At 42.8% G+C, this 14,565-nt stretch overlaps 1 protein-coding gene across 1 annotated transcript in view; it reads right to left on the reverse strand.

Moving 5' to 3' along the window:
• THADA (THADA armadillo repeat containing) overlaps nt 1-14,565 on the reverse strand; it is a 626,363-nt gene that overhangs the window by 77,493 nt on the left and 534,305 nt on the right. The gene's annotated exons all lie outside the window — the stretch shown is intronic.

A 14,565-nucleotide genomic window follows, 5' to 3' on the forward strand; every position in this document is an offset into this window, starting at 1 on the left:
TTAAACGCTTCAAATACTCCAATTGATTTTCAAGAAAAATGCTTAAAAGAGGGTGAAAAAAAACAGTGTGTTTTCCCATTTTAGACCAATAGGACTGGGCACCAAAATCCACCAATAAAAAAATCAGTGAGTACATACCCTAACCCTTGCCTACGCCAGGTGGCGACCTCCACGTGGTAAAACAGTACGAAACTTTGTATCATTGGAAAAGATGTTAAATAGAATGCAAGATATGCAGAAGATTGTACACCATCTGCCTCGATAGTGAACAGGAAGCCGGAGCAACTTAAAGCCAAAGTCATTTTTCAATGCAACTTCCACAGTGAAAAACATAGAAAACATCTCCTCCTCCTCCTCCTTTTGTTTGGGGTCTGTGACATATTGATGTTTCCCAGAGACAAATAGGTGTTACATAAAGGAGTCCATTTTCTGCCTGGTTGTAGTGAGACTTGGAATAACAAACACTAAGGCCTGGATAAGAGGGTCTGCAGTGGTCCACCAGGCTTCTTTTGAACTCCAGATATATGCAGATTTCCATATGAAAGACTGGTTAAAAAAAAAAAAAAAACACTTTGGGTAAACAACTGGAATTTCAAAAGGGGGGCTCCTTCTTTAAGGTTAGATCTTAGAGCCGGATATTAAGGGATGAAAAAGCTGCTTGGGGTGAACATTTTTTCTGCCATAGAACTGTGAATTTTGCTTCTAGGAAGTTATTAATTGAAAACATTACCTGATTTTCAGAAAAAAAAAAAAAAACCTAATAAACCAAGTCTGGAATTCTAAACCTATACAAACAGATGTAAAATATTAATACATCTGGGCAACAGAGAGCTGCCATTTTGAATGAATGATTAATGCTATTACCTCTTCCCAGGGATGGGTGATATCTTATTAATTAGTGGCATTCTGACTGATTGACTTGCACCAATTTGGCAGAATGGGGAACTTTTATCCTTGTAAGAAGGGAGTAGGAGTGCGCAAGTGTGGACTTGTACGCCACTGATAAATGATGTGTTAACTTTACCCTACGTGTCAGTAGATTATGGGGATCCATATATTTTTTTATGATGTTTTCCTTCTTTTCTGCATTACAATCTACTATTTTTTTAAAATATCAATTGTTTTTGTGTTGCCATATTCTGAGTGTGTTATTTTTTTTTTCCCATCAAAGGAAGAAGGGGTAAAAATTCGTCATAAACACTGCCAAAAGTTGGTGTCTGCCTATGAATCAAGCTTGCAGCATGTGCAATAGGATACTCTGGTGTGCGTCCTATCAGACCCCTCCGATACTGCTTGTACATTCTTCCTACGCTTTGGAACGAAAAGTGAGAACTCTCTAATATGCATGTCTGAAAGCGGACAAGATAAAATGCCCATATCTACACCATTGGAGTAGGTTCACATGTGAAGGAGGAAAAAAAATTGTTGCAAATTTCATTCTTGATCTGCAGCAAAATCCATTATATTTTTCAATGTATTATGTGTGGATTCGCAGAGTGGTGAAATCAATGGGGAAAATTTTTAGAAAAAAAAAAATGAACATACCGCTCTCTGATCTGGATAATTTATATCAGCACTCGAAAATTACAAGAATTGGAAATCCATTTGATTACGTGTTGAAGGGAATAATAAGAAAAATCAGGTATAAAATATAGAACAAAAAAGGTGGACAACAAAACTACACGTCATAAAAGATGGAGACTCAATACTCCATATATCACAAGCACACAATAAGCCAGTAAGTGAGAAATTGGAAGGAAATGGTGACAGCAGGATTTGAGTCCAAAAAAGGGAAAGCTGGAAGAGTTGTCAAAACTTGAAACTGCATTATGGTCAAAGCCAAAGACTGTACAAATAAGAGAAACTAGAAAGAAAAACAAATAGTGCGGGCGAAAGCCGATACTCCCCCGGCCAAGGCGATCTGTAGCAGTTATTATGCCGAGTGTTATGTATTCATTTGGGTTCAGTAACTTGAACTTGCATACGAGGGCTTTGAAGACGAAAAACACTTAATCAAACACAAGTCAGCCACCATAAGACTCCTTGGTTAAGCTGGCAAATTTTACAGAAATATGGAGAAGAAAATAATGGAGTCTCGTCCCTAAAACAAAAAAAATATTGAAAATTCCAGGACTTTTATGGATCTTCAAAGAAGTTGTCTTTACAACTCCATATAGAAACTAGGAAATCCTAATATAGTGAGTGAACGGGTGTGGACCCCAATCCAGAAACCCGAGCCTTCTCTCAGTTTAGCATGGGCACGGTGCCTTTGGCAATCACCTTGGGTAATACATAAAGGTTCAAACACAGCTGGGCACGGATACTCATTGGCTATGATGTTTGGACTCCATCCACAGTGGAAGTACTGGGAATGTTACATAAAGAGAATATTTAGAGTTCCAAGGGTAGGCACCCAACGAAAGAAAAGGTGTGGATACTTTCTGAAAATAAGAACCCCCTCCACCCCCCTCTTGCATTAGGGTGATTTTTTTTTTCAGTAAGGGCATACTATGTATCTACGGACATATGGTCCTCTCGTCTCTTGTACCAGTCGATGACTCGTTTCGTTCAAGATTATTGGACTTGTTTTTTTATTCTGTATACCCCATTTCACGTGTAAAGCGCCATGGATTAAATGGCGCTAACAATAATAATGATATGTTGTTTAGAACATACACTTATCTAGGTGTAAGGTCAGGGTCATGTTGGTCAGCACTTTATGGGACATTTATGGCTAATGCTCCTTAAGGTCATTTGGTGGTCACTGTAACTGGAATTTTTGAGGGACATGCTGGATGATATTTGCTTTTTTGGGTTACTGTAGGCGGAAATATTTGGGAGCACTGAATGACATCATGTAATGAGCGTCGAGTTAGGCATTAAGGGGATTTGTGTTGTTGGGGTGCAGTAAAGGGCTGTCCGTTGGGTGAAAGAAGAAAATCTCTTACTAATATGTGGAGATACTTGCTTTATTAAGTTCTTCAAACACAAACCGTTTTTTGGCTCTGGATTGCAGCCTTCTGGATTGCAGGTGTAAAAGCCGAGCCGAAAACTTGTTGGTATTTGAAGAATTTTATAAAGGTTTTATCTATCTCCTCATATTGGTAAGAAATTTACATCGGACAGCGCACCACTGCATCACAGCAGCTCAAATCTCCAGCTCCGAGAACTGAATGGGAAGTGTTCAGGGCCACAGTCACACACATTCACCACCATCCTTATGTCCATCAATACCAAGTGCCACCATAACACCTCTAAATAGACATTAATTGCTTGAATTATTATGTCTGGAGTTGGTGCTCACCATGGCCAGAACAGAACACTTTCAGAAAACTGCCGAAAATGAATGCGCAGCTCAGTTCCTGGAGGATCTTCACTTGACTTTCTTCCTTTTTCAATACATGACAGGTACTTATAATGTTATATAAATTATAACCGTCATTTTGATTTTATAAAATAATAGTGCACATGGAAATAAGCAACTTTGTAATCTATCTTATCAGAGAAATCGACTTCTTTCTCCTCCTGGATTGACTCTACGCTCTCTATTCACGGGTAAAGTCTGTATTCGGTGAAAACAATTTTTCACATTATTGAGATTGGAGATGGCAGTTGGTGCTAGTAAAATGTTATGGAGATGGAGGAGCTGGAGGCCGGACACACACATTCTGCTGCAAGTTCTCCTGTCAGGATAGTTACAGTTCTCCTATAATAATAATTTTATTTATAATAATAATAATTTTATTTATATAGCGCCAACATATTCCGCAGCGCTTTACAAATTATAGAGGGGACTTGTACAGACAATAAACATTACATCATAACAGAAATACAGTTCAATACAGATACCAGGAGGAGTGAGGGCCCTGCTCGCAAGCTTACAAACTATGGGGAAAAGGGGAGACACGAGAGGTGGATGGTAACAATTGCTTTAGTTATTCGGACCAGCTATAGTGTAAGGCTCAGGTGTTCATGTAAAGCTGCATGAACCAGTTACCTTCCTAAGTATGTAGCAGTACAGACACAGAGGGCTAATACTGCATAAAGTGTATGAGAACATGATGCGAGGAACCTTTTTTTTTTATTTTTTTTTTTTATTATAAATAGGCCACACAGGGATCGTTAGGTTAATGCATTGAGGCGGTAGGCCAGTCTGAACAAATGAGTTTTTTTCTCCTAAAACTTTACAAGCACCAACTGTCATCTATCGTAGACAAGGGAACATCTTTAAATCAAATATTACCAGTGAATTGAGAATTTTGAAAGTGAAAGATCAGACCTGGTGGAGAAAGAAGAGCATTTCTCTAATAAGATAGTTATTTTCATGTAAACTATTAATGTAAAAAATAAAATGATGATTACTCTCAAAGCCTAGCACACAATATCTCAGTATTAATTCACAGCAGCAAGGTCATTTGGGCTGGGCCAACATCTACTGTAATTTGAGGCTGATAACTTCACAAACTAAAAAGTTGCACATGAGCACATATAGAGGCACAGGGACTGCTGTGTGGGGGCCTGCCTGTGCTGCCATCCGGCGCTCCTGCATCTTCTGCCGTCTATCCAGCATTCCCCCTGTGCTGCCATCCGGCGCTCCTGCATCTTCTGCCATCCATCCGGCATTCCCTCCTGTGCTGCCATCCATCCAGCATTCCCTCCTGTGCTGCCATCCGGCGCTCCTGCATCTTCTGCCATCCATCCGGCATTCCCTCCTGTGCTGCCATCCGGCGCTCCTGCATCTTCTGCCATCCATACGGCATTCCCGCCCGTGCTGCCATCCGGCACTCCTGCATCTTCTGCCATCCATCCAGCATTCCCTCCTGTGCTGCCATCCGGCGCTCCTGCATCTTCTGCCATCCATACGGCATTCCCGCCCGTGCTGCCATCCGGCACTCCTGCATCTTCTGCCATCCATCCAGCATTCCCTCCTGTGCTGCCATCCGGCGCTCCTGCATCTTCTGCCATCCATCCGGCATTCCCTCCTGTGCTGCCATCCATCCAGCATTCCCTCCTGTGCTGCCATCCGGCGCTCCTGCATCTTCTGCCATCCATCCGGCATTCCCGCCTGTGCTGCCATCCGGCGCTCCTGCATCTTCTGCCATCCATCCGGCATTCCCTCCTTTGCTGCCATCCGGCGCTCCTGCATCTTCTGCCATCCATACGGTATTCCCGCCCGTGCTGCCATCCGGCGCTCCTGCATCTTCTGCCATCCATCCAGCATTCCCTCCTGTGCTGCCATCCGGCGCTCCTGCATCTTCTGCCATCCATCCAGCATTCCCTCCTGTGCTGCCATCCGACGCTCCTGCATCTTCTGCCATCCATCCGGCATTCCCGCCTGTGCTGCCCTCCGGCGCTCCTGCATCTTCTGCCATCCATCCGGCATTCCCTCCTTTGCTGCCATCCGGCGCTCCTGCATCTTCTGCCATCCATCCGGCATTCCCGCCTGTGCTGCCATCCTGCGTTAATGCACATGACAGTAAAAGTCTGCACCGAGGCACCACACCTTTACAAATACTGATGCTTAACATTAGTGTCACCGCGCACACAATGCTCCGATGTGACATCTACCATGAATACTAGAACAATAGCTGGATTCTCTGCGGTGCCTCATTTCATCGCTCAGGACATTCCAAACGTGCAGATAATGCTCTTATATTTAATTTGCAATTTTCATATAATCCGTGATATATTATTGGAGCGCCGTCATGGGACCTTCACATTCATGAATCACACTAATTGCTTGAAAACAATGAGGCATTAATCTGATAATATGGATATGTTCCGTAAATCAGAATAATGACTAGAGTGGAGAGATCTTAGACTTTGCGTGGGTGTGATCCGAGGAAAGGAAGCAGGATTATTAATCTAAATCAGAGTCTATAACATTGTATGTTATGATTAGTGCTCCTGTACTCATAATGATTGTAGATTGTTTTACCTTTTGTTTTTTTTACAGACGTTAAGAGTACAGAGACTCAGTCATACAACATGTAGCTCATGGCCACATATTGTGCAATCAAAAGGTCCCACCATTAAGTAATTAATCCACTGTATGGATCATAGAAGATGAACAATGTTTGCCATTGACATTATATTAAAAACCATCCAGTAGTATGGCGCCATCTGGTGTTAAAATGTATAGAAATGTGCATGTCCACCGAATGAACTGAGAGTTGGTGGTCACTAGTGATGAGCGAGTATACTCATTACTCGGGTTTCCTCGAGCATGCTCAGGTGGTCTCAGAGGAATTTTGGCGTGCTCGGACATTTAGTTTTTGTCGCCGCAGCTGCATGATTTGCGACTGCTAGACAGTCTGAACACATGTGGGTGTTCCCTGTTTGTTAGGGAATTCCCACATGTATTTAAGCCTGTCTAGCAGCCGCAAATCATGCAGCTGCGGCGACGAAAACTAAATCCCCAAGCACGCCAAAATACTCGGAGGCCACCCTAGCATGCTCGGGGAAACCCGAGTAACGAGTATACTCGCTCATCATTAAGAATGTAAGCTCTTATGGGCAGAGTTCTCTCTCCTGTAGAGTGTAAGCTCTTATGGGCAGGGTTCTCTCTCCTGTAGAGTGTAAGCTCTTATGGGCAGAGTCTTCTCTCCTGTAGAATGTAAGCTCTTATGGGCAGTTTCCTCTCTCCAGTATAGTGTCAGCTCTTATGGGCAGGGACCTCTCTCCTGTAGAGTGTCAGCTCTTATGGGCAGGGTCTTCTCTCCTGTAGAATGTAAGCTCTTATGGGCAGGGTCCTCTCTCCTGTAGAATGTAAGCTCTTATGGGCAGGGACCTCTCTCCTGTAGAATGTAAGCTCTTATGGGCAGGGACCTCTCTCCTATAGAGTGTAAACTCTTATGGGCAGGGTCTTCTCTCCTGTAGAGTGTCAGCTCTTATGGGCAGGGTTCTCTCTCCTGTAGAGTGTCAGCTCTTATGGGCAGGGTCCTCTTTCCTGTAGAATGTAAGCTCTTATGGGCAGGGTCCTCTCTCCTGTAGTGTCAGTTCTTATGGGCAGGTTCCTCTCTCCTGTAGAGTGTAAGCTCTTATGGGCAGGGTCCTCTCTCCTGTAGTGTCAGTTCTTATGGGCAGGGTCCTCTCTCCTGTAGAGTGTAAGTTCTTATGGGCAGGGTCCTCTCTCATGTAGAGTGTCAGCTCTTATGGGCAGGGTCCTCTCTCCTGTAGAGTGTCAGGTTTTATGGACAGGGTCCTCTCTCTCCTGTATAGTGTAAGATCTTATGGGCAGGGTCCTCTCTCCTGTAGAGTGTAAGCTCTTATGGGCAGGGTCCTCTCTCCTGTAGAGTGTCAGCTCTTATGGGCAGGGTCCTCTCTCCTGTAGTGTCAGTTCTTATGGGCAGGGTCCTCTCTCCTGTAGAATGTAAGATCTTATGGGCAGGGTCTTCTCTCCTGTAGAGTATCAGCTCTTATGGGTAGGGTCCTCTCTCCTGTAGAGTGTCAGTTTTAATGGGCAGGGTCATCTCTCTCTTGTAGAGTGTAAGATCTTATAGGCAGGGTCCTCTCTCCTGTAGAGTGTCAGCTCTTATGGGCAGGGTCCTCTCTCCTGTAGAGTATCAGCTCTTATGGGCAGAGTCCTCTCTCCTGTAGAGTGTCAGTTTTTATGGGCAGAGTCCTCTCTCTGGTAGAGTGTCAGCTCTTATTTTCAGGGACCTCTCTCCTGCAGTGTCAGCTCTTAGTGTCTTCCCTCTCCTAGTGTATCCTCACCCACCCCCTGCAGACTGTGAGCCCTCGCGGGCAGGGTCCTCCCTCCTTATGTACTCGTGTGCCTTGTTATCTGCTCATGTTTAATGTAATTGTCTATATTTGCCCCGTATTCACATGTAAAGCGCCATGGAATAAATGGCGCTATAAAAATGTATAATAATAATAATAATAATAATAATAGACAGAATGGAGAGATTAGCATCTCCCCTCCGCTGTCTGCTACATACCAGCATGGGAATTCTCGGGGATTTCCAGGCTTGTAATACTGCACATCTGGTTTGGTTGATAAGTGAGGGATTAATTTGGTTGGCTTCCCAATTATATGCACAGATTTGATGGCGGGCCAAGTCTTCGTTCTATGGTTTTTACATTCATCATCATTGCACTTTTGGAGATTGCGACCACAGATGGAAAGTGTTCAAGCTTCTCCACAATCACCTTCCCTCATAGGGAACCTTGGAGATTGCCACCATAGATGGAAAGTATTCCAGCTTCTCCAAAATCACTTCCCCTCATAAGGAACTTTGGATCTCCTTATATATACAGGTAAGGTGCCAGCTAAAAGATGAATTTATAAATGTTCTACTAGAACAAACGGGGAACGTCTTTTGCTGAAAATTCATTTTCCCGTTCTCTCTGCCACGTCTGTTGGGTTTATGACGGCTTAATGAATTTTGGATGTGTAGATGCTTTTCTGAAATGAGTGAAGTATTATTCTGTTACAACTGTGACAGGGAATTGAGCTAAGACATCTGGTAAAATAACTTAGGTTATGCTGTTTAACGTCCACCCACTGCCTATGAGAAGCAGAGGCAGCCAAGATGCAGGGCCTTACCTAGGAACTATTTGCTTTTTTTTTTTAATTATGCAAAATATCAGGACATCAAAGATTATAAAGAAAATGGCCATGCTGTGTCACTGCCACACCGCTCCTTTCTGTTATTCCCAAATTTCCTTCTCTTTCTGTTTCTTTTTTTACCAACTGGAAGATGTTACATCCTTTAGGCTAAGGAGTTTAACACCAGAAGACCAAAACTGGACAGGAAAGAATGGAAAATGAAGCAACTCTTCAATATTAAGTGAAGCTCTGTCTCTCTGTCTTATGACACAGAATCAATGTTCATCTATAATATATAGCAGTTTTGAATTCTTTAATTCATGACTATGACTCTTGACTATTTTATCGTTCTTTAAGAAATTAAAGCTGCAGATTATGAGCATGCATTGCATTGTGAGCATGGTAAAGCATTGTATGGTACTTCTGCACAAAACCCCCACCACCACCCACTGTTCAAACTTCAGGGGTTGAACATTAACAACCCGTGATGGCATCCGTACTTCCTTGCGACTTTTCAGCTTGATGTCCCAACGAAAAACGAAAGTTTTGCATTGACAAAAACCATCAGGTGACTCAAGCATTCCTCTACTTGGCATTTCTCATGCAGACCAAGAGTAAATGGTCCATTAGCAAGCGAAACTGTCATCCGAGTAAATAACATAGGAACTCCAAGGTCCACTTAATAGCCAAGCACTCCTTCAGTATGCTATAATTTTTCTCTGCCACGGTAAGTTTCCTACTCAACTAGGTGACTGGATATTCTTCCCCGTTCACCTCCAGTGACAGAACCGCTTCTAGATCTACCTCAGTGGCATCTGTTTGCACGATAAAGCCTTTCTTGTAGTTGTAGCTGGTAAGGATGGGCTATCCACACAACGCTAAGTTCATGGATTGTAATGCTTCCTGAGCCTAAAGGTTTCACCAAACCATGACTGATTTCCTTCCCTTTAAGAGATCGGTCAAGGGAGCCGATCTCCCGGCAAAATTAAGTATAAATCGTCAGTAATTACCAATGAAGCTGAGGAACGCTCTTACCTGTTTCATAGTAAGAGGCCAAGGTCAGTTTTGAATGGCCTAAATTTTGTTTATTTGGGATTTGATAACCCCACGGCTAATCACGTACCTCAAGTATCGGGCTTCCTCGAGACCTATTGCATATTTTGTATTGGGTTCGCAGTCAAGCTCGTGGCTCAGAGCGAATCCACTACCGCTTGCACCTGAGACAGGTGGGTATGCCAGTTGGGACTAAAGATGATAATATCATTCAAGGACATAGAAGCATACAGTTAAGTCCATATATATTTGGACAGAGACAACATTTATCTAATTTTGGCTATAGACATTACCACAACGAATTTTAATCAAAACAATTCAGATGCAGTTGAAGGTCAGACTTTCAGCTCTCATTTGAGGGTATCCACATTAAAATTGGATGGAGGGTTTAGGAGTTTCAGCTCCTTAACATGTGCGACCCTGTTTTTAAAGGGACCAAAAGTAATTGGACAGATTAAATAATTAAAATGTTCATGTCTAGTACTTGGTTGAAAACCCTTTGTTGGCAATGACTGCCTGAAGTCTTGAACTCATGGACATCACCAGACGCTGTGTTTTCTCCTTTTTGATGCTCTGCCAGGCCTTCACTGCGGTGGTTTTCAGTTGCTGTTTGTTTGTGGGCCTTTCTGTTTGAAGTTTAGTCTTTAACAAGTGAAATTCATGCTCAATTGGGTTGAGATCAGGTGACTGACTTGGCCATTCAAGAATATTCCACTTCTTTGCTTTAATAAATTCCTGGGTTGCTTTGGCTTTATGTTTTGAGTCATTGTCCATCTGTAGTATGAAACGACGACCAATCAGTTTACTGCATTTGGCTGGATCTGAGCACACAGTATGGCTCTGAATACCTCAGAATTCATTTGGCTGCTTCTGTCCTGTGTCACATCATCAATAAAAACTAGTGACCCAGTGCCACTGGCAGCCATGCATGCCCAAGCCATCACACTGCCTCCGCCGGGTTTTACAGATGATGTGGTATGCTTTGGATCATGAGCTATACCACGCCATACTTTTCTCTTTCCATCATTTTGGTAGAGGTTGATCTTTGTTTCATCTGTCCAAAGAATGTTCTTCCAGAACTGTGCCGGCTTTTTTAGATGCTATTTAGCAAAGTCCAGTCTAGCCTTTTTATTCTTGGTGCTTATGAGTGGCTTGCACCGTGCAGTGAACCCTCTGTATTTACTTTCATGCAATCTTCTCTTTATGGTAGATTTGGATATTGATACGCCGACCTCCTGGAGAGTGTTGGTCACTTGGTTTGCTGTTGTGAAGGGGGTTCTCTTCACCATGGAGATTATTCTGTGATCATCCACCACTGTTGTCTTCCGTGGCCGCCCAGGTCTTTTTGGATTGATGAGTTCACCAGTGCTTTCTTTCTTTCTCAGGATGTACCAAACTGTAGATTTTGCCCCTCCTAATATTGTAGCAATTTTTCAGATGGGTTTTTTCTGTTTTCGCAGTTTAATGATGGCTTGTTTCACCTGCATGGAGAGCTCCTTTGACTTCACAGCAAAACCTTCCAAATGCAAGCACCACACCTCAAATCAACTCCAGGCCTTTTATCTGCTTAATTGAGAATGACATAACGAAGGGATTGCCCACAACTGTCCATGAAATAGCCTTGGAGTCAATTGTCCAATTACTTTTGGTCCCTTTAAAAACAGGGTGGCACATGTTAAGGAGCTGAAACGCCTAAACCCTTCATCCAATTTTAATGTGGATACCCTCCCATGAAAGCTGAAAGTCCGAACTTCAACTGCATCTGAATTGTTTTTTCCTTTTGGTAATGTCTATAACCAAAATTAGAAAAATGTTGTATCTGTCCAAATATATATGGACTTAACTGTACTTCTGATGGGGCTCTAAAACTATGTCCATTAGCCTTTGAAACGTGGCCGGGCCCCATGTAACCCAAAAGGCAAGATGACATCGTGATAGAGACCCTCTGGTGTAATGAAGGTGGTCTTTTCTTTCGCCTCTGATAGAGGCACCTGCCAAAAACCCTTGCCTTAAATTGCCTTTGGGTAATGAGTAGCATAGTCTACTACCATGTGTTGGTGGCTACAGCCTGACTTTACTATGGGCCCTAACAGATCCATAGCAATTCGCTCAAAAAGGTACCTCTATAATCGGCAGCGGAATCAATGGACTACACAAAATTATGGTGCGTATGGTCAGGGCATGACTCACAAAACCTCTGAAACTCGGCATAAATCCTGGGCCAAAAGAAACATTGTGTCTTTTTAAGCCCTAGGTGACAACCCAACATGTGTTTATTGGACTTCTCAAGCTCCGCTGGGGGTACATTTGGGTTACTACTGGTTGTTCCACTACTTCATCTCGGATTTTATCAACTCGTGGTTGACCAAACTCCCTTGGCTCCAGGTTGCTGAGCCACCCCATTTACTTCTATCGCTCTTTCCTGTGTCCAGGTCACTGTGAGATCCTGAAGCTGAACTGTAACAAAAATCCCCTGGGATACTTCCAGCTCTGGGATTATTGTGGTCTTTTCAACCTCTACTGCCAACACCTCTAGGGGAAACCTATCGGTTTACAATCTTTTCTTATGAAGGTGACCGCTACGGCTGGCATCACCGACTCGGGATCCTCGGGTTTCGCACGTGGACAGATCTTTGTCCTGGGAGGGTGAATTTTACTCTCCCACAAGGACCACAACAGGGGAAAGTCTCTCCCCAAAACAGTAATGTAAGGAAGTGTCTTCACTACTCCCACCACATGTTTAACCTCCCCGCACAGAGTGAAAAAGGTGACCTCCACCATCCGATACTCCCGGAGTTGCAAGTGCACAAATGACTGACTTTTCCCCCAGTGGCTTCTAAGGCGGAGATCAATGATCCATGGACGTCCCATGAGTCCAAAAGAGCCTCCGCCCAGTGTCTGTTGACGCACACCTGGCACAGATGGGGTTTAAAAGCTGGGGCGACTGCGTCCGCAGTACATCGATACCTAACGAGTAACCCAGCAATCCATAGGTTCAGCAGTCACGTGGCAAATGGCAGCCACATGTCCTGACCCTTGGCACCGCCAGCAACCTGATAGGGTAGGAAAGGTCCCGAAATGTACAAGAAGGATGGGAAAATGAAATTGTCACTGCACAATTGGTAACAATCCCGAAAAGAAGGAAGAACGGGAATTATTTAAAGAGACTAGGATGGATGAACACAGAACTCAAACACTTGTTAAAAAGGAAAAAAGAAATGTATATTAAATGGAAAGAGGGGGCATAACTAAAGAAGAATAATGCTGTTGGCAGGGAATGCAGGGCAAGAGTTAGAAGAGCTAAAGCCAGTAATGAAGTGAGGCTGGGAAGTGAGACCAAAAGCAGTAAAAAAGGATTCTGGTGGTATTTCAAAAGCAAAAGAAAAGTCAAAGATGCTATAGGATTTTTACAGGATGAAAAGAGTGAAGTGGTCAAAAATGATGTTGAGAAGGCCGAACTTTTAAATTCCTATTTTGCATCTGTGTTCGCTAAGAAAGCAATTGTAACACTGTCTGACCTTCACTGTGCCACCGAAGTAATAAAATAATCCACAATATCTGTAAATAGAGAGATGGTGAGGGAACATTTAGCTACTTTAAATGAATTTAAATCTCCTGGTCCAGATGAATTACAACCTAGGGTATTAAAATGAGCCAAGTGTGGTTTATCCACGCTGCTTTTAGGCAATGAAGAACCAGATGGAAGTATAATAAAGGATTTTTATTCCAGGTTTTTCAATCAACGCGTTTCAAAGACATTCTAGACTTCTTCCTCAGGACATAAACCGTATATGGAAGAAGAGTGGAATGACTTTGAAACGCGTTGACTGTAAAATCTGGAATAAATATTCTTTATTATTATACTTCCATCTGGATCTTAATTGCCTACCAGCAGAGTGGATAAACTACATTTGTCTCCTGTTTTTCCCCTCTTTACTGGTTTGAGGACCCATGGATCTGCGACGGCTGTTTCATGCATGTTCGTGGTTGTGTATCGCACAGCCTTATCGGAATGGAATAATTTTATTTGACATAGTTGTTGCTCTCTGATCTATTTGCACTTTTTTTTGCTCCTAGCCTCTACTTTATTCTAGGGTATTGAAAGAGTTAGCAGAGGAAATTGCAGAAGCACCAGCCAGAATCTTTGAAAAATCCTGGAGATCAGGAGAAATCCTAGAAAATTGGAGAAGGGCAAATGTTGTCCCTATCTTCAAAAAGGAAAGAAGTTGGAGCAAGGAATTTAGCCTTACTTCTATACCAAAAAAGTTATTTGAACAAATTATTAAACAGGACATATGTAAGTACTTTGATAAGAATACAGTAATTACCCAGAGCCTGCATGGTTCCTTCTATGATGGAATCACTGACTGAGTGTATCAGGGAAATGCGGTATATATAGTGAATCTCGACTTTATACTATCCTTATTGAAAAAAATGACAAAGTATGGGATTGATAAGTCTAGGGTTAGGTGGATTCATAACTGGCCCAGTGATCGTACTCAAAGAATGGTAATAAGTAGTTGCACGTCCCATTGTAAGAATGTTTCAAGGAGGTACCACAAGGCTCTGTCCTGACCCCAGTGTTACTCAACATTTTTATAAATAATTTAGATACCCAAACTGAAGGTAAACTAATCAAATTTGCTGACAATGTAAAAGAAAGAAGGGATAGCTTACAATGAAGACAGAGAGATGATTCATAAGGATCTAGATAAGCTTGAACAATGGGCAGCAACTAATAGAATAGTAGTTAAAGGGAATCTGTCACCTCATTTTGCCGCTATAAACTGCGGCCACTGCCATTAGGGGCTTATCTACAGCATTGTGTAATGCGTACTAATGCTTTTTGGCTTTGCCCGCAGTTGGGCAAAGCATACTGCGCACGCGGGTCCTGTACGTGAACTACGCTACCTTTTGATCTTAATTGTCAAAAGGTAGTTTTTCTTCCTAAAAATAAA

This window comes from Ranitomeya imitator, chromosome 5 (genome assembly GCF_032444005.1).
Source record: "Ranitomeya imitator isolate aRanImi1 chromosome 5, aRanImi1.pri, whole genome shotgun sequence".
Classification (NCBI taxonomy): domain Eukaryota; kingdom Metazoa; phylum Chordata; class Amphibia; order Anura; family Dendrobatidae; genus Ranitomeya; species Ranitomeya imitator.